Below are 22,166 nucleotides of genomic sequence, written 5' to 3' on the forward strand. Positions count from 1 at the left end.
TGCCGTACAACTCTTGACATCATCAAGTAAAATAAATGAAATGCTCATTTTCTTAGGAAACTTGCAAAAAGATCTCACTTTCAATATCATAAACTTGATGTACAGATTTAGATTGAAGTGTAGGCATAATGGAAGGCTTTAATTATTGTTGTAAACAACAGAATGACCACCATTCTCTGACTAGTGTCCATCTGATGACTTCAGCAGTTGTTCAGTTGTAACAGACAGTAGTTTGGGACCATCAAGTTACTTAAAATAGTTTTCTAATTTTATCATTTATTATTTTACTTCACATTGATGGAAGTGCACATGAATTAGTCCAGACAGCATCATTTGTGGCTGAATTAGAAAATTCTGCAAAATGAATACCAATACATATCTCAGTAGACTAAAATTAAAATAATTTGCAGACAATGATGACAAATGATTACATAATTTCTACATTAAGCTATAACATTTTAGGATAAATTTCATTTAGTAACCAGTTTTACATTCATATGTATGCATAGTCATAATTAAATAACATACAGAATTATAGCTTTTCAAAGTAAAATGTCTATTAGCCATTTGTCTAAACTTAAAAGTTTTACTTCCACAGTGATAAACCTTCATTCATACATTTATTTGATCATCATATTACACTCCTACTGTTATTAAAGAACAACACAATAAAAAAGATTTTAACTGAGTACAAAACAGAGACAAAAAGAGAGCACATGAGATGTCTGTTAAGCATGGGTAAATGTGTTGCTTGTATACTTGGCTCTGTTTTTAAAGGAATATGTTGTGACTGGAGGGGGTGTTAGTCTTAAAGTGCATGCACAGCTTCTGTTTGCTACAGCACAGTACCTATACTTTGAGGCAGTATAGAAAAAATGGAATACAGATAAAGAATGCACTGATGTACTGCTTAGAAAAGAATGAAAACTGAGTTTACAAATCTCTTGCCACATATAAAGTTGGGCTAAAGTTAAGAGATTGGGAAGTCAGAATAATGAGAACAGTGTACCTGTATGTCACTGGAAGATTTTTTTGTACCTAATTGCATGTTCTTTCATTTTACATCTAATTTCTTACACACATACTCCTCCAATCTGTATTACTTAGCACAATGAATGAAAGACAAGTTAAAATATTTTAATATATGTATTGTAATATAAATTTATTTTGTTATAATACAAATGCAAACTACAAAGGTTAACAGATAACTAATGCATCATATTGGTAGTTTGGTATAAGGATATGAACCGTAGATGGCTCACCTAAAGATGGCACTGCATAAGGGAATGCATTAAGTATGTACTTAATGATCCAGTTTGGTAAATACATGGAGGGTGATGTCTTTCTCTGGTAATCATTGTTAAATATGTAGAGCAAAGAAGGCATATAATGTCTTTGGAATACTTCATGATAATGTCTAGGATGATGGAAAATTATATGTATTTATTTCATTGAACAGTCACAGAATAAACAAAATTATGTATCAACTGTAAAAATCTGCTACTCACTGAAACTGTGAAATTGCGTCAATATAAGATTACATTGAAGGGTGCCTGCGGAAAATCAACCATCAAGACTAGAAAAGAATGCAAGAAATTGGCTCTCACGAAAGCCAGCTAGGTGTGGCCATTCCCACAAACAAACCGATGTCACAGAATCATCCAGAGATAGCCCATACAGACACAGGTGCGCGCACACACACACACCTCCACACACACCTCCACACACACCTCCACACACACACCTCCACACACACACCTCCACACACACACCTCCACACACACATCTCCACACACACACCAACCAAATTAAATCATTCTGTTAATATAGATATCAATGCTTAGCAGAACTGATAAACTGTTCTTTGTGTCTACAATGCCATCTAACAGTTTACCAGTTTTTATCTATATCGTATGTTTCTGATGGAACAATAATGACAGAGTCACTGGATCCTTAAAAATCACAATCATAACACGTACATCACTGCAATTTGTGTTTATCTAGTATACTCAGAATAATATATATATTTTTTTTTTTTTGAAGGTGGCCAACATCACCTGCATCCTTTTTGTGGATGGAGGTGGGGGTAATTCTAAACAACTTTAGTTCATTATGTTTTGTAGTATAGAGCTGTCATAAAGTGAATGCAATCCTAGATCTCAAAATCAGAGGCAACTGTCTCAAAAAATAGTTCTGCATTAAGAGACAAACATTTTCTCAACATATTCTCTCTGCACCAAGAGACGACCATTACTTAATTACTTGACTTGCAGCCCTCTGTTTTAACATCCTTCTAGCATGCGTTTTCATTTTAGGTCTGCTGTTTACCTGCTATGCTCTAACTTAGTATAAAATATGTGAACATTGAGGAAATATAAGCTTTAACTAGAAAGCAGTATTTTAATATCAAGTTGTTTTGTTTATACAATAAATAGTGCGTGTGGGGGGGACTTTTTATTGTGTAATTTCTGTTGTGCCACAGTGACATCATCCCAATGCAGAACCATCGATTCTCTTTATTTAAGATGGACCAATGGACTTTGACATCCTGTACATAGCAGTAGTTATATAGTCTTGCCCAGATACCCCAAGGTCACATCTAGGGTGCCAAAACACTTGCCTTGCATGACTTACCTGCGATCTCATTCAATATAGGTAATGAAAAATAAATAAACCCGGACAGCTGATTCAGTGTCCAGATGGTTTTACAAAATCTTATGGAACCTCCTTGTTAAGGGTCCAAGACTCCTCATTAACATCCAATTTTAAGTACTTTTCTCAAGTTCTTAACTTTTGCCTTTTTGTTAATCTGGAGCTCTTTAAGGTTTTAGGTTTACCTTCTCCCCTAGAACAGTTTCAGTATGTTGTAAAATGACATGCATTGTGCTAGATAGCTACAAAAAAGTTCTTGATTTCTCAGTAGCAGTTATTTCACTTATTTCTAGGAATTATACAACGTTTCATCTGCTTGAGAACAGGGTAATAGACAAATAATAATGCCAAACAGTGTGGACATTTCAGGAAAATAACATGCCATCTAGAATGGTCCATTATTTCTCCAACTCCCATCCTGGATGACATTGTTGTGCTTAGAAAATAAGTTGTTAGATTGGTTTTCCTTTGTTTCACTATTAGTATACACATAGTATTTCTATTTTTTATGTAAAATAGTTCCTATGACTAAAATTTCAAAGTTGTTTTAGGATAGTTGATCCAGTTTTTTGGGATTTGGGAACTTATCTGGGCACGAACTTAACTTCGGACCAACATGTCTCTATTGTAGTAAGAAAGCCCTTCCATATTGCACAGCTTATAAACAAAGGTATTGTGTCTAGATCTAGGGAAGTCAGTCTCTCTCTCTGCTCAGCTGTCAATAGGCTCCTTTGGCATGTATCTGTCCAGACACATGCAACAACTGTAATAACCACAGAGTACTTTACTAAAAGGATACAAAGCATAAACAACATTTCGTACATGGACTGACTCAAAGCCCCGTCACTATACTCTGTATCTTACAGACTGCTAAGGGGTGACCTGTGTCAGGCATACATGGCATCCTCTGACCCATTACTGATGGATTCTGCACATCAGCAAGTTAAGTGGCATCAGCAATGCTCAGTCTAGGGATCTAAACCTCTTCTGCAACATCAACAGAACTATTTGGAGAGACAGGTATATCTCCGAGGATAACACTGCTGTGGAACAGATTCCTCATCCACTTAGTCATCCTTGTCCATATTCAAGAGCAACTTAGGCCTATGGATGGTAAACAGAAAATTTACCCCTGGACTGCCCCCTGTACTGCTAACAGACAGAGACAGGTCTAAATGCTTTATCACATGCATGAGTCCCCTCAAGTTATCCATGGTATGATCCCAGTTATTCACATTAGGGGTAAATGCTTCATCACATGCATGAGTCCCCTGAAATTATCCATGGTATGATCCCAGTTATTCACATTAGGGGTAAATGCTTTATCACATGTATGAGTCCCCTGAAATTATCCATGGTATGATCCCAGTTATGCACATTAGGGGTAAATGCTTTATCACATGTATGAGTCCCCTCAAATTATCCATGGTATGATCCCAGTTATTCACATTAGGGGTAATATCGGATTTTAAACAATAAGATGGGTAAGGCCAGTGTATAACCAAATGGACAGGTTATTTCAAGCACACAAAGGGAAACGGGCTAGGCTTGAAATAACCTGCAAGGGCAACTAGCCTAGTACTTGCCAATGAACCTATGATAAGTACGTTGGGTAAAGCATTCTACAAATGCTAAGGCTGTCAGAGGTTGTCCCTGGAGACCCTAAGTGGAATGCATTGCAGTAATGCAAATTGAATGAAACAAAGTCACATGTTTGAAAAGAAAGGGTTTGCTGGAAAATGCTAATAACAATGTATTATCACAGCCTCGTTAACTTGACCGACTTCTGTATGGGCAGACGTATCAAAAGTTTTAGGACTTCTGCAGTTTAATCTGGGATAAACATAAAATGCTGACAGTAGAAGAAGTCCTTTACTCCAGTCCAAATAAATGAATATTACATTTATCACTCTTTTCAACTGTCTTGTGAAATTTTATTATTGGACAGTTGAATTTGTCATCTGACAATATTGCACATTTTTTCTCCTGTGTTTGTCAGCTTGTCTTTATTACACAGGTAGTTAAATCACTTCTTCACCCACATAGCCTTCCGTTTTATCTTTTTTGGATCTGTGCTGCTTGCCTTTCTCTTCTCTGATGTTATTAGCTCGTTTTTAATTTTGTCCCTTTTATTTGCCATAGTTCTATATAATACAATGTAACAACCTTGGATTGACAACTCAAATATGTTGCGTACATATGATCTGTTTTATCCAGTGCTTCAAGTCTGATACTTTGAGAGAAATTGACTAAGATTAAAATGTCCACAATGGTAGCTAGTCTAGTATTCACGTCTGATCCTTTTCTCCATCTGTCTGCTGAAATCAGAGGCTAAATCCCATTCTACTTTTCTCTTTTTCTTCTGCAGTTCTATGCTTCATTTGTTTCCTGTATGACTTCAATAAGGGACTGAATCATCCCCATTCCTGTTTTTTTTTTTCTTCTGTTTTCTTCCAGATATTTCTGCACATTCCTTTCTTGCTTGTAGCTGCCTGTTCCAAAAAAAGGAAATAAATCTCCACCACACTCCCAAACTCATATGCATATTTTTTCCATTTTTAAGCACTCGGTCTTCTATTTCCTGCCCATTTTATTTTTTTTTATTTGTTGTTCCAATTTATATGACATTTCTGAATTTCACTACACCTAGCCATTGTAGCTATAGAAACATACAAGCTATGCAACTGGCACTTTGTCCTTCATCTTTGGTTACAAGTTCCCACTATCTACCCTTGCCCTTTTCTATAATGAATAATAATCTTGTATGCAATGTTTTCCTAATACAGAATCAGCGGTACTTTTTCAGATGGGTAGTACATTTTCACTGGCATTCTATAACATTTTTCTTTCTTACACTAATTCATCGATAATTTATTATCATTCAATAACGTATTTATTCACTCATTTTCCAGTTACTTAAGACAGTCCAGCATCACATGGCCCACAAGGGCAGCTAACCTAGTACTAATCTATGAACCTATGAACATGGGAGCTGGGTCCCATTCAAGCAGACTATACAGAGCATAAAAGCTCATTCTGATGAGAATTCAGTGCGTTTATACAACCCCTCCCCCACAAACGATTAACACTGCATCAACACCTAGGGGCAGTTTTTGAGAAATGTTAAGTCACCTGTGACAGTTTATTTGGAATGTGGGGGGAAAAACTGCAGATCAGCAACCCACCACAAGCGCACTGGGAAGATGTTCAGAATCTGTATATAAAGCACCCCAGCCAAGAAACAAACCAAGAACTTAGTGCTGTGAGGCATCAGTGCTATCCAGGTCCTCAGACATTTACCCTACATAGATGGGCTAAAAGCTTTGTCCCTCTAATCAGTTTCATTCAGACTCATCAGAGGTGACCTCTGTCTGGCATACAAAGCAATTTCAGACCCCACCTTGGTGGGACTGCTGCATATCCACAAGTCAAACTCCGCTCAAGTAATCCACACATGCAACCTTAACCTGGTCTGTGATATCAGTAGGGCTTGTTGGTGGGACATACTTGTGTCGCAGAGACTCCCCCATCTGTGGAATAGACTCCCTCTCCATGTCAAGCCGAGTACCTCTTTACCTCTTAAGTGCAACCTGGATAACTGGATGGAAAGCAGAAAACGCATTTCTGGGATCCCACCCGTATCCCTGCTGGACAGGGTCTCTGGGTGCACACTTGTCTAAACATGGGCTAAACTCTTGGCTAGGCTTATAAGGGCCTCAGGGCCAATAGCTGGTAACCTCCTATGATCTTAAAACTGGGGTGTCACTCTGCTACTCTTTGCCTGAAAAGATGACTGTCTCAGGATACCACATGCTGCAAAATGCACAGGTATAATTTGCGATCTTATTTTCATGAGGTTTAAGAGTGAAGTGCATGTGATGTGTGTCTGTGAACAGCACTGGGGAAAGTGCATGTCATATGTTTCCCTGTGAACAGCACTGGCTGACAGCTTTATACAACTGTGAAATAATTTCTTGCATGTCTTCTTGTTTATGTATTCCATTTTTTTCTGTTCCTGGATTTGTAGTTCATTTCTTTGTACCGTCAGGCTTGCTTATTGTGCTTTATTTTATTTATCCCCCCTCCCCAGTTTTTTATTACTGATCCATACCTTTTGTTACTTGTTTTGTTCACTTCTCTCTTCACCTTGTTGTTTTTTTTTTTTTTTTTTTTATCTTGCCTTCTTTCTTTGTGGCATGATTATTCTGCTTCTCGGTTTTTCACTTCTTTCTCCTCCTTAGTCTCTCTTTACGACTTTCTCCAGAATTTACTCTATGAAGAGCCTGAAAATTTGCCTTGTCCCTTGTATATTCTCTTTCTCATTTTGTCTGCCCTTTCCCCATTGTATTACCCTTCCCTTAGCAGTAGAATATTTTCACTATTTTACTATCTGGTCTGGTGTTTTCTTGCATATTTTACAGTACTCTGGGTTAAAAAGAGGTACACCATTATAAATCATTAAATGATGTATTTTGTTTACCTTCTGGAGAAATATGTTTAGCTCTACCACTGCAAAATGCTCTCTTGCGGTAGAAGCTATTTTTTAATTTTGTCCATTTGAAATACCATACTTGTATATATGATGCCATGTAACAACCTTTGAGTTATAAATCAAGTGCTATAGGTACATACATCACTTTGTTTTATTCAAGGCAACAAGTTTGATAAGCCTACAACAGAAATGCTTATGCAAGCATCATGAAAATAAATTCATAAGTGAATAGTGCAACAGGATTTGCCTTTATTCTTGCCTATTGCAGCTACAACAGAGATTTGGTACATGTTTGTTCCCAGTGACATACAAAAGGTTCATTCTACATTGCTTATTTCTAGTTGTACAAAGGTAGGAAAGGCAATTTAATTACTTTGACTTAGTTACTGATCCTGCTATAAACTAGGGCCATACTGCAGAGTCCTGTTTTATTCTTATCTGTCCCAAGTGTCATAATGTCCTTAATTTGTTTAGTAATGACAACATTTTTTATATTTATTCCATGTATCCAGTAACTCTTGGCTTCTATGTTTGCTGTCCCGTTATTTAATTTTTATTAAATGTCACAATCTACCGATATTCTCTTTGTTAAAAGAAATGCAAGAGACATGCTATGGTATTTCACCCTTACATTGTTATCAGTTTTTGCCTCTTTCATTAGACACCTCCATTAATTTTCTCATTTTCCTGTGGAAGTTCGTTGTAGTTGCATGTGTGGGTCCATCATCACTTTGATTTGGTTATTTTATTCCCTTGAGTTTTAAACCCTGGGTCTCCTTCACAGAATAAAATACTTACCATCTGACAACATTGTGCATCTTTTTCTTCTATATGTTTGTCCGTTTGTCTTGTGATTTTAGATCCTGTTCTTTCCCTTTTATTCTACTTGCATTAACTTATGGCACTGCTCATAAATGAACTATACATTTTAGCAGTTTCCATTCTGTAGCCCTTTATCAGTTGTTTATAAGTTCATAGACTTACCATCTAGGGAATTATTGAGCTTAAACCAAATTCCTAGTTGTACCCTAGCACTGTCTGGTTAAGTGCCATGTTCAGGGTCACACTGTAGGCAAATGAGGGCTGTGAGAATCGAGCTCTGTACCACAGGAGCTCTAGCCCACAGTCTTCATCCTCTGTGCCAGTGTTGGACTATAATAGTGCCACTGGGGACTGAAGACCGGACCATGTGCATGTGAAGCAGACGTAATCACTCCACTCCAACTACTTTAGAAAATGAGGATTAGTCACCAAGTTATTGTTTATTACTATTTTTTTATTATTGTTATACTTTGAGCTATCTCTTATTTCCTAGATTTTCTCCCCTTGTCTTTCCAATTTTTTAAACTCACACAACTGGAAAAAATTCTGAACTGTTTCTGCATTTTAGCCAAATTAAACAGATTCTGCTGTTTGTGCATTAGCTATATTCTTTACATTTCTTTTTCTGTTATATTTGTTGCCAAATCTGCAAATAAATCAGCTTTGCATTCACGGCACTGCAGTACCTGTACCCTCAATTCCACTTTAATTCAGAAGCCAGATGCTATTATGCTCCGATTTCCATATATAGAGCACATATTGATGTTTTAGTCCTTTCCTGATGATGACTGTCTCTCATTATCCTCTGTTCTATCCGTCAGCTAACCTGGTACTGCTTGCAATGATTTTTACAACGGTCTCTTGTCTGTCTTTCTTCCTGATTCTATTGTCGCTGCTCCTTGGTATATTACGTAACCCCCCCTCCCATGTCACTCAGCTTGGTCTCTCACAATTTCAACACTTTTGTCTTGAATCATTAATTAGCCTCTGTCTGCCATACCTCCATTGTAGTAGAACACTCTGTTATAAGAACAAGACATGCATCTAACTTAATATACACAGATGTTACTCTGCAGAATATGTGCGTTTAAATGAATACCCGTGTCAGATACAGCATGAGTTGGTGCTCCATATGGCAGCTGCTTTTCAGTGCCATAAGTTTCAAAGAACATCTGTCATTGCACCTGTTTCCCTTACGACATGCCATTCGACTCTCTGTATTAAACTGGCATTTGCTTGTTTTGTTCTTGCTCGCTTATTGTATAATTTGTGGCTGAAGCAGATGCTTGCCATATGGGGGAAGAGTATTTAGTTTCTTGTCGCACTGTATTCGAAGAGCACAGGTATAACGGATTCTTATGCACATAGCATTCACAGTTAACAGTCCAGAACTTCCAGCATGTCATTATTTTGTGTCAAACTGCCATTATCAAATAAGGCTTTTGCAAAGATACTAGATTTTAAAATATTACATTAACAGAAGCTATGCACTGCAGCAAAGGTTATATTTTCCCTAGTAACACTGGGTCGGATAAAATAAGACATATGAGACAGTTCATGGATGTTTCAGAGTATTTGCTTCTTGATCTTAATTTAACTTGGTTTTTGTGCAATGGCTTGCATAATGTTGGATTTACACTAAATTCCTTTGTTCATTACAAAATAAAATGCAAGCCATTTTTGTCTGATATACAGCATAACTTTGAAACAACTAGTGTAAGGATAAGCATCATGTTATTTTAACATGCGTCTTAAATTAGCTACAATTAGACAAATAGCTGCAATGTGTGTAAACACTTTATCATATGTATGATCACTAGACTTAACCTCAAGTTATTTGCTGTGTGTTCACGTATGGGGAATATCTCAGATTAGGGGTATTTAAAAATCTGAAAATGGTAGTTGTGATGACCGTGCCCTGGCCCAGCAATCAAGGAGTTTCAATCTTCACCACTAACACCAGGGAGGTCATCTCCTAGAAGAGGAAAGGATAACAAATACACACAGTAAAGTACAATTTCCCTTAAGTGCCCACAGAGATCACAGTCAGTCTGGGGCTGGCTGCTCCCCTGCTCACCAGGTCCCCAATAAAACTCCCCATTGGCACAGCTATAGGATCCAGGTCTTAGCCTACCTCGGCAAGCTAAACCTCCAGTACCCTCTCTGTCTAACCAGTGCTTTGTGTCCCTGCCAAGTAGCGGACACAACACACACACACACACTTTGAGATAAGTATTTATACCAGACCTCTCAACCAATTGGGGACAAATTTCAACAGAATCAGGGACAAGTGAAGAAAAAATCAGGGACAATCAGAGACTCTTTTAAAATATTAGTGCTATTAACTTGAAACATTGACAGAATCAGAGCATATGAATTAATACACATTTTCGGAAGTAAAAGTTTATAACTCTTAATTATTGTCATTATTCATTAAGTGTAATTCACCACCTTTCCTCCAAAAGTCACTAGTTTTAGGAGGGATTAAGAGGGACAGAGTTAAAATTTGAGTCAAAATCAGGGACATCCCTGAAAATCAGGGACAGTTGAGAGGTATGATTTATACAACTTCACAGACTCTCTTGGGAAAGGCTGACACAGATTCTTCAACTGTGCCCCTTTACCCAGACTATATGGTAGTAATTACTGCCACCACCCAGTTAATATCGGCTACTAAAATGCCCTTAAAAGGGTGTCCAATTATTACTGTGCAATATTAACATCCAATGGTAATGTGACTATACAGTCTAAGGCTTATTGGAAGGGCTTAGACAGTCTTCTTCTTCTTCTTTCGGCTTTTTCCCGGTTAGGGGTCGCCACAGCGGATCACCTTGTCCGCACATTGAATGGCAGTGGAGTTTTACGGTGTCGAGTTGCCAGCCCGGCGCCCAACCTTCCACAGAAGGCACACTCACACGCACACCTAGGGCCAATTTAGAGTGTCCAATCCACCTGCAGCATGTCTTTGGGATGTGGGAGGAAACCGGAGCACCCGGAGGAAACCCACGCGACCACAGGGAGGACATGCAGACTCCGCACAGAAGGCACCCCAGCCGAAGATCGAACCAGAGAACCTCTTGCTGTGAGGCAGCAATGCTAACCACTGCACCACCGTGGCCACCCGGAAGGGCTTAGACAGTAAACTCTATAAATATATAATGTACTCTAAAGCATACTTCATCTCTACACAAAGCAGCCACTGGTAGAAGGTTTTAAAAATATTTAATAATAAATAATTAAAACACAAGACAATTCTACTACACCACAAAGATATCTGAGTTCACAGATCACACATAAACTTAAAATAATACAGTAAGACAGGTCTGGTTTCAAAGAAAAATACCTAATTAATCTTTACTAGCTTTAACTATTCCTACAAGATATCACAGTGCTAAAAACTTACACGTGAGCATAAGCAGAGTGCTGATAAATTAGATGTCCAGATCAAAATGCGTCGGGTCTCTTGGCTTTTTCGACTTTTTGTGCCTTTCGACTACTGTTTCTGCTTATTTTATCAAAGTTTGCACTGTTTTTTCTGTGTTTATAAGTTAAAACTGTTTACTGCACTTGCTAGTTTAAGTTTTGCCTAAAAGTTAAACTACAGGCTAATACACTCAAGTGTACTAGCTTTTGATAGCATTTAATTGAAAATCATAGCATTTATTGTGTTTTCTGCTTGTCTGTAAAAAAACTTGAAAAAAACAAAAAGTATCCTTGCTTTCCATACTTTCCTAAACTAGTGTTCCAGAGACCAGATTTTGCTGATCCCTGGGCTTTGTCTTGGTTCCTGTTTTCTCCATTTTCCTTGTTTGGTCAAGGGGTAGTTTCTTTACTCACTAGTGGGAGTAGGGAGTACTGAACTGCCTGTTTGTCCTCAGAGGAGTGGTTTAAGGCAGTAACTTGTAGTTTATTGGCCATTTTGGGTCATTTCCTGTCTTTTCCAGCCCCTGCTATAAAGCACGTTTTAGCGCGCATTAGCTGATTTAGCCGGAGTTGCCACTGTTGCACACTAGGGCAGCTCGGTTAAGCAGGTTTAAACTATTCGGCTACCTAAAGTCCACTCTTCAAATTTTCCTTGAAACTACCTTCCTCGACCTATACTACTCATCTAATCAGCGTATCCTATAACTAAAAAGATCATCTCTACTTGACTCTAAGTAGACTATTCTCTATCTGTTAAACCTAGCACTTGCTCCTACAGTACTTATTACCTTGATACGGCACTCTTATAGATAGCACCCCAAAAGGCAACCCCCATTTCTCGGTCACCCACATCCCCGGAATCTTTTTAAAGTTTTTGTCTATCCTTCTAGCATGTCGAGGGATCAGTTGCTAGTGTCATCTCCTGCTCAGCTGGTGAACCTGGGAATATTGAGGCAATGTTACAATTGCCTCATGTACACAGATAACCCTCTCCTCCTCCCACAAAACACAAATACATGCGAGAGATGCAACTATACGGCCAAACTGGAGGCTGAGCTCTCTCAACATAGGACTGGCAAGACCAGTCAGGAGGGAAGGTTACCACACACACTATAGACCCAGTCTCACATAGTACCATTACAACCTCAAATCATACACATAAACACACAAAGACATACTCGGAGGCTCTGATCAAAAATCTACCAAAACAGCAGAGGCCACCAAAGCAGACACCCAAAAAAACACCACCTCAGAACACAACACCTGCAACACATAGACCTCACAGTCAGAGTGTCAAACAGTCACAGCCCTTAAGGCCAAACACAATGCCAGACACACTAGTCATTGGTGACTCCATAGTCAGACACACTGATGTCCCGCTCACCAGACTGAGTAAGGAGAAGGTCACAGTAAGCTGTCTGTCGGGCGCTAGAATCCGCCACATAACGCAAGCACTCAGGTCTCTCAACAGCAGGTACAAATATGACTCAGTCATTGTCCACGCTGGTGTAAACGACCTGAGACGTACCTCCTTGGACTACATGAAAAGAGACATTGAGGAGCTCTCTGATTATGTAGCCCAGGCAGGTATGACCCTGACCTTGAGCAGTATCCTACCTTCACCAAGAATGATGCCACAATACAGAGATAAGATGATCAGCTTTAACAATTGGCTTAAACACTGGTGTCATTCAAAGGGGATCCAGTATCTGTCTGCCTGGGATGACATGCTGGACAAGCCACGCTGCCAAGGGACAGCTTGCACCTGTCACCCTGGGATTCCGGATATTGGCAAAGGCTCTTGCCACCCCATAGTGCCTTTTTAGGCAAGGCTCAAATTCTAAACCTACCACCCTAGAACACAAAAAGGAAATAAACTAAGGGTAATGCTGCTCAATGCCAGAAGTCTAAATCTCAAAATGCACGCACTCGAGGCCCTTCTCAGTATGGAGAACATCGATGTCTGTGCTGTGACAGAAACCTGGTTCAAGGCTCCTGAGAGCACCCCAGCTATCAGGTTTTACCTCATATCATGCGTTCCGGCCCCAAAATCAGGAAAATACCAAGAAAGGAGGGGGGGTATCCATATTCATCAAGGACACCCACACCTCAAGACTGGTGGCAACGCATGATGCATCGGAGACCATCCAGGTGCAATTAACCGTAGGCAAGACTGCTCTGCAAATAGTAGCATGTTACAGGCCACCCTCACAAACTCAGGAACCTCACATGGCCTTCCTGAAAACACTAGAGGGATAAATGTATCACCAAACACCATCATACTAGGTGACTTCAATTACCCAAATATAGACTGGGAACACTACTCAAGCCCAAACACCCTAGCCCAAAAGTTCCTAGAATTCATAAACTCAAATGCCATGGAACAACTAGTCACCATTCCCACAAGAGGAGATAACATACTTGATCTCATCATCACGAACATGGGAGCACAATGTTCAACACCGGAAGTATACCCCTCACTGGTGAGATCAGATCACAAACTAATCTCGCTGGAGGTCCTCATCCCACCCCCACCTGAAATAAAAAAGACCACAGTAAAGAACTTCCCAAAAGCCGACTTCACACTTCTAAAGACTAGTGTGGTCTCCTTTAAGGCCCCGAGCGGGAAAACAGTACTCAAGCCGCTGAATCACTTACAAATGCCTTCTACCAGCACCTGCAGGACTGCATGGATAAGGCAATCCCAAGCAAAACAAAGACTCTTTGTACCAAAGGCAAGCGTCCAGTCTGGTGGACCCCAGCCATAAACAAACTCTACAACAAAAGGAGGAAGCTACTACAAGATAGAGCAAAATCCTTAAAAGGTAAGACACCCTTGATCACTATAAGTAAAAACTAAGAGCTCTCATAAAATCATCCAAAGCAAATTTCGAGAGAAAAATAGCTAAAGACTCAAAAGACAATCATAAGGCCTTCTTTAGCTATGTTAGAAACCTAGGAGGAAACTCCCAGATATGCTCAGAACTAGTTCAAAATGATGTGAAGATTACTGATCCTACAGACATTGCCAACATACTGGCTGACAGGTTCAGTGCAAACTTCTCCCCCCTCCCCCAAAGAAAAGATAACTAAACCAACAGATTGCAGCCCCCAAACATCTCCAGCGCCCAAGTGAGAACTGCTCTCCAAAGCAAAAAACACAGCATCCATGGAACCTGATGGTGTCCCTGGCTGTGTGCTCCACGAACTCAATGAGGAATTAAACCCACAGCTAGGACAGCTGTTTAATCAAAGTCTTACCTCTGGATACGTACCCAGGGAGTGGCGCACTGCAACTGTGGTCCCACTTCACAAAGGCGGTGCCTCCACCGACCCTGGTAATTACCGGCCCATTAGCTTGACAAGCCTTATCTGCAAAGCCATGGAGAGGATCATAATGGACCTCATAAATAAAGACATTGGGAATTTGCAGACTTTGGATCCAACCCAGTTTGGCTTTGTCAAAGGCAGATCATGCCTTTTAAACTTGGTTGACTTTTTGAAACAGTCACCAAAGCCATTGATGAGGGAAAGGCAGTCCATACAGCCTACCTCGATCTGGCTAAGGCCTTGATACAATACCCCACTCGGGTATCATTGAAAAACTCATCAGCTTAAATGTTAACCCATACATCACAAGATGGGTTGCAAACTGGCTGAGTGACAGAACCCACAGGGTCAGAGTTGCTGGCGCCATGTCAGACTCAAAGCCTGTCACAAGTGGTGTCCCACAGGGCTCAGTCCTGGGCCCACTCTTGTTTGGCATCTACTTTTCTGAAGTACAAGCAAACACAGGAGGGTTATGGCTGACAAAGTTTGCAGATGACTGCAAACTGCGCGCCATAGTAGAAAACACATCTGACACAGATATCCTTCAGAAGGGTCTCACAGAAACGGATAACTGGTGCCAGAGCCACGGCCTAAAGTTAAATGCCAAAAAATGCATAGTCATACCCTTCGGGAAAAACAAGGTTACCCCTAGCTACCAAATAGGAGGCAATCCACTGAGCACAGAAGAAGTTATCAGGGACCTGGGGACCCAGGTTGATAGTAGTCTGTCATTCGACGCCCATGTAGCTAAAGTAGTTAGGAAGACCTTCTACATCGCCCACCTTATCATGAAGGGATTCTCATCTAGATCAAGGGAGGTTATAGTCTCCCTTTACTCATCACTCATCAGACCAATGATTGAGTACAATGCCCCATTTGGAATGTATCTGACCCGACACTTGCAGCAGCTGGAGAGGCCACAAAAGTTCCTCACCAAAAGGATAATGGGTCTCAAAAATCTATCCTATGCTGCCCGACTGAAAGAACTCCAGCTCTATTCAGTCGCTTACCGCTTGCTCAGAGGTGACCTTTGCCTAACATACAAGGCCATGTCAAACCCAGATTTGATGAATATGCTTCACCTCAAAAAATCTAGATCCATCAGAGCCACAAGGGCGGGAGACTTAAACCTCGACACGGCTATTAATAGGACGTGCTGGAGGGATAGATTCATCACCCAAAGACTCCCTATGCTGTGGAACAGAATCCCGGTACATGTGAGGCAGAGCACCTCGCTGGCCTTGTTCAAGAGAAATCTTGACCAATGGATGGGAGATCGCAGATATACCCCAGGGATTACCTCAGTGTCACTGCTCGACAGAGGCACAGCAAAATAATGGGTATAGTTCCCCATACTAAAGGGGTGGCGTAAGCCACAAAACGATGGGCTAGGCTTGTAAATGCCCTCGGGCAGATAGCCTAGTATGAACCTATGAACCTATGAACCTATGAGAAATAGTATTTAAACATTACTAACAAACATGTCTGTAAGGCCCACCCAAAATTACGTATTTTTTGACACTTAGGTTTTCCCACTATTCATATTACATCATCTTAACACCTCGTCTGAGTTCTCAAGCCACAAACTGCATTATTTAGCAATCTAACACCTGCACAGAAACTTACAACAATAGAAGACATTTCACATGTATATACTAACAGAAAATAAAGCACCTTCCATATCTAAATTCTAGTCATAAACTTTAGCCTTAAAACAATGAGCATGAAATCTTCATCCGGCCACCCTCGGCCGAATTCTAACATGAAAGGATACAACATGCTTCACTGGGCCAGTAGGGTGCAATGTTGTCACATATTTTGCAGTTCCACATTTCACAGTGTTTTCTTAAATTAAAAAACACAAGCCTGTATTTTACATTTATTTATACAGTTGATAGAATTATATAATAAATTCTATTTGGTTAGGCTGGCAGCCTTCGCCCATCTCTCCCCAGTCGTCACATCTATTCCACCCCCCCGGGCAACTCAAGCAAGTTTTTCAAGTGCCCCTTGGGAAAAGTTGCTCGTGTCAGGTCTATCTGGGTGTACCTCACCCCATTCCCTGTTTTGAGAGCCCATCTGCATTGGCATTGCTACTCCCACTGTGGTGCTGCACTGACATATATGCTTGCAACCCCAGGCTCCATCTTAGCAATTTGGCATTTTGCTGACTGGCTCTGTTTAACCTGTTTAACCATTGATCTGTCATCACAGTGAATTTTCTTCCATACAGATAAGGCTGAAGTTTCTGCAGTGCCCACACTATGGCTAGACATTCCTTTTCTACCGCTGCATAGCATTCCTCTCTGGGTTGGAGCCTATGACACAGATAAACCACTGGGTGCTCTTCTCCCTCTGAAGAAATCTGGCTAAGTACAGCCCCCACCCCATAGTTTGAAGCATCCACCTGCACAACAAATTCTTTGCTATAGTCTGGACTGGCTAACACAGGGGGTCCTCCCAAAGCTTCCTTAAGCTTCTCTAATGCCTGTTCACATGCTGGGGTCCACACTACCTTATCTGGCCTGTTTTTCCTTGTCATGTCTGTGAGGGGGGCAGCTATGGTACTACAATTGGGAACAAACTTTCTGTAGTACCCTGCTGTCCCTAAAAATACCCTCACCTGCTTTTTGGTAACAGGTGCAGTCAATGCCTGAATAGCTTCCACTTTGGCAGGTTCTGGCCTTAACTTACCACTCCCCACGCAATGTCCTAGGTAGGAGACATTTGCCATACCCACCCGACATTTGCTCGGCTTAATGGTCAACCCTGCCCTCTGTAGTCTGCCCAGCTCTTCCCTGACATGCTGAAGGTGCTCTTGCCAGGAATGGCTGTAGATAGCAATATCATCCCTTTAAGCAAGGGCAAACCCTCCTGCTAAAGTATGATCTACCAGCCTCTGGAAAGTTGCTGGGGCATTCTTCATCCCAAAAGGCATCTTTGTGAACTCACATAAGCCAAAAGGAGTCACAAAGGCTGACTTCTCTCTCGCACTTGGAGTCAAGCGCACTTGCCAGTAACCCTTGGTAAGATCAATGGTTGTAAGATACATAGCCCCACCAAGCTGCCCTAGGGCCTCATCTGTCCTAGGCATGGGGTAAGCATCCGACTCTGTGTGACTATTTCATTTTCTGTAATCCACACAGAACCTGTTGCTGCCATCCTTCTTTGGCACCAGCACCACTGGTGAGGCCCAGGGACTGTTGAATCACCCCTAGTTTCAACATCTGCTGTACGTCCTCCTTCAGAGTCTGTTTGACTCTCTCAGGCACCCTATAAGGGGCCTGCCTGATATGCCTTTGGGGTCCTGTATCCACCTGGTGCTGCACCAGGTGGGTGCTCCCTGGTTTCCTTGTGAACATGCCCCCAAACTCCTTCAACACTACTTGGATCTCTCAAACCTGGGTAGGAGATAGCTGCTGGGGCATTGCTACCCCTTCCACTGAGGTATCAGCCCGAGCCTCACTGAGATCATCAGTCCACAGATAACCCTCAGACTCCTCCTGCAATCCACTGCAAATGCTCAGCACAAGGGCCTCCTTATCATGGTAAGGTTTCATCATGTTAACATGGTACGATTTGTGCCCCTGCCATCTGCCTTGCACTTCAACCATATCGTTAACATCACATACCTTTCTTAACACCTTGTAGGGTCCCTCCCAAGCTGCTTGCAACTTGTGTCTGACAGGAATGAGAGCCATCACCTGCTGCCCTACAGCATATTCTCTAGCTCGAGCATTCCTGTCTTACCACACCTTTTTCTGTTGGGCTTCTGCCAGGTTCTCCTGGGCCAGGCCCATGAGTTCCCTGAGCTTTGTCCTGAGGTTCAGGACATATGCCACAACAGACTCCTTGTGAGATTCACACTCACCTTCCCACTCATCTCGAATTAAATCTAGAGGACCCCTCACCCTATGCCCATACAGCAACTCAAAGGGTGAAAAACCTGTGGATTCCTTGGGAACCTCTCTAAGCGAACAGATGGGACAAATATTTGTCCCAATCCCTCTTAAACTGATCTGCAAATGTCCGTAGCATGGACTTGATTGTAGAGTTTAACCTCTCAATAAGACCATTAGTCTGGGGATGGTAGGGGTGGTCTTCATGTGCTTCACCCCACAGGACCTCCACAGACAAGCCAGCAGGTCTGACAATAAAATTGGCACCTCTGTCAGACAGTGTTTCCTTTGGGAACCCTACCCTGCTGAAAATCTCTAGCAAAGCATTTACCATCTTCTCGGCCTCAGTGGAGGACAAAGCCACTGCCTCAGGGTATCGTGTAGCGTAATCTACAATCACTAGGATATACTTTTTCCCTGTTGAACTTGGGGTACTCAGAGGACCCACAATATTCATAGCTACCCTCTGAAATGGCTCCTCGAGCCCAGGCAAAGGCATCAAAGGAGCTCTCACCTTGTCTCCTGCCTTGCCTACCTTTTGGTACTTTTCACAGGTCTTGCAGTACCCTGTTACATCTCTGGAAATTCCAGGCCATTAGAAATTTTGCATAACACACATCTTTGTACGTTTTATGCCCATATGACCTGCAAAGGGAATAACATGGGCCATGGCTAGAAGCGCCAGATGTTAAGGTCTAGGCACTACCAACTGCTGTACTCTCTCATCTTCTAGTCCTCCCTCAGGGGTCCACTCTCTGTACAGTAACCCTTTGTTCCAGTATACAAATTGCCCCTTCCCTTGAGAATCAGATGCCTCCCTAGCTATCTGCCTCAGGCCTTGCAATGTAGGGTCTGAGAGCTGAGCCTGTCTCAAGTCTCTCCTTGTAACCCTTACCAGCTCCCCTTCCACTGGAAGTCTGACATCCTCTGGCAGCAGTGCCTCACTGTCTGCCTGGGTACTACTACTCACCTCTACCTTTGGAGTTACCCTGTCCAAGGGAACATCACAAGCAGCTGTGGCTCGCATTCAGTCACACTGTTACAGCATTAGCTCACTCCCTGAAGTAACCACCTCAGCAGTCCTGACTGCAAGTATGCAGTATTTCTGGGTCTCCCCCAGGCTACCAGACTCGCATGCTTGTCTCCTAGCCTCACTGCATTTGACTGTGTAAGTACATGGTATTGCCTCATCCAAAACCTTCCCTCTCAGGACATCTGCAGGATGGTAGTTCCATACCCCTGTTGTCTCAAGACAACCTAATATTGGCATTTTGTCTTAACCACTTACTGGCTATCTCACCTTTGGTTCCCCCACCTTACCTCCGTGGACATCTGTATGCCACATGGCCCCACTTGTTGCATTCAAAACATTTAACCCTAGCCTCTGGACATATACCTGGACTAGTGGCTTCCCCTGCTACTGCAGGATTCTGTTGGGGCAGTCTGTGCTGTCCACCATGGGTTCCTTTAGTCCCATGAGCAGTACTGGGGGTCCCTTTCCTGTGTAGGGCTGCCCTGCTTGCTAGGTAAAGGTCTCCCTTCTTCCCCAACTCCTCTGAAGTAGCACATTGTCTATCAGCTAACCAGATCCTCATGTCCTCAGGCAAAGTGCTAAGGGCTTGTTCCCTCAAACAAAGGTCTGCCAGCCCTTCAAAAGTGGTGACATGACATCCACTCACCCAGCTATGAAAATAAGTGCTCAGTTCAACAACATATTCACATACATTTTCATCTGCCTTGCATCTATGCTCACAAAACTTTTTCCTATACATTTCAGGTGTTAGCTTAAAACATTTTAACAAATGTATTTTTACAGCAGTATAATCAAAACAGTCAGTGTCATGCAGTTTTGCTAAAGTTAGTTTTACCATGGAGTAAGGTGGTCAGTACCCAGAGGCTTTGGTCAACACTATATTGTTTGCATACCCTCTCAAACATATGAATGAAGCTATTCGCAATTATCCCCTTCTTTAAACTGTGGAAGAAATTTACTGACCTTTTGTGCTTCTGGGGTCCACTTACTCCTTTCCCCATTACCTCCATGACTCTGGCGAAGAGTCAACATTTCCCTCTCATGCTTTCTCTGCCGTTCCTGTTCAACTTCTAGGCTCCTCATTCTCTCAGCTGCTTCTAGTTCCATACGCCTGGTCTGCAACTCAAGTCTCTTCAGCTCCAGCTGGATTTTTAAGCCCACTGCAGAAAAGTTGAGCTGTCCATTCTCCGAGGATATTGTATCTCCACTGTCAGTCTGATTGTCCTCCAGGCTGCTGTTTTCTGATGCAGCTGTAACCAAGGCTGCAATCAGGTCTGCCTTAGTCAGGTTTCCATGCACCAGCCCCCTAGCCTTGCCCATCTCTGCCAGCTGGCTCCTTGTCAGCTTTCCATACTCTTCTGCTGACATGCTGCCTGCTCACCCTGACTAACACTAAGCTAACAAAAGAAATAAACAATTGTGATCTGAACTCTTGATATACATCTGTGTCAGCCTTTCCCAGGAGAGTCTGTGAAGGTGTATAAATACTTATCTGTGTGTGTGTTGTGTCAGCTACTTGGCAGGGACACGAAGCACTGGTTAGACAGAGAGAGGGTACTGGACATTTTAGCTTGCCCAGTTCGGCTTAGACTTGGATCCTATAGCTGTGCCAGTGGGGAGTTTTATTGGGACCTGGTGAGCAAGGGAGCAGCCAGCCCCAGACTGACTGATCTCTGTGTGCACTTAAGGGAACTTGTACTTTACTGTGTGTATTTGTTATCCTTTCCTCTTCTAGGAGGTGACCTCCCTGGTGTTAGTGGTGAGGATTGAGGCTCTTTGATTGCTGGGCCAGGGCACGGTCATCACAGTAATCATAAACTGTTTTCCTATATAAGACTGGAGCCATGCATGGTTTCATGGATACTAACATGAATTCGTATATAACATTTATTTTGGGATTATCACAGCTACTTGCAATGATGGTATCTGCCCAGGAAAAAATTAGAAATTGAGAACTCTGTATGACATCTAATGCATTTTCTGACTGTTCTCTATATCTCAGAAGACATTCCTAGTAGGCTTGACAGCCAAGGAATCGTATGCAGGACTCAGGAGCTTCCTTGAACACCTCATTTTCACAGATCTGTTACCATCTGGATTAACAAATGTTTGCATACAAGTGAAGCATGCAGTAAGGCTTGCCTTTTGACAGTCACCAGATTTGTACAGGGTACATAATATCTAATGGCTTTACACTAATCTATTATTTTGTCCATTAGAAGATTAAAAAGTTAATTTTTGTATAGTTTACAGGCTAGCGTTTAAATAGCTGATGTGAGCGTATGCACCATATTTTATCATCTCCCATTTTTTTCCTCTGATTAGTCAGATAATCACATATGATAAGGTAGTGTCACATATGATAAGGTAGTGTCACATATGATAAGGTAGTGTCACATATGATAAGGTAGTGTCACATATGACGAGGTGCTTTATATTAATTATGGCCGTCCATGTCTCATCACTTCTTTTCCACATGTATAATGCCATCTCATTGAAACCTGCCCTTCATGAA

The 22,166-nt window shown here is 41.6% G+C and overlaps 1 protein-coding gene across 2 annotated transcripts in view; it reads left to right on the top strand.

The window, feature by feature from the left end:
• Positions 1 to 22,166, top strand: part of CRTAC1 (cartilage acidic protein 1) — a 2,772,383-nt gene that overhangs the window by 667,646 nt on the left and 2,082,571 nt on the right. The gene's annotated exons all lie outside the window — the stretch shown is intronic.

Source organism: Protopterus annectens, chromosome 14.part0 (assembly GCF_019279795.1).
Source record: "Protopterus annectens isolate FY-2018-M chromosome 14.part0, PAN1.0, whole genome shotgun sequence".
NCBI classification, from domain to species: domain Eukaryota; kingdom Metazoa; phylum Chordata; order Ceratodontiformes; family Protopteridae; genus Protopterus; species Protopterus annectens.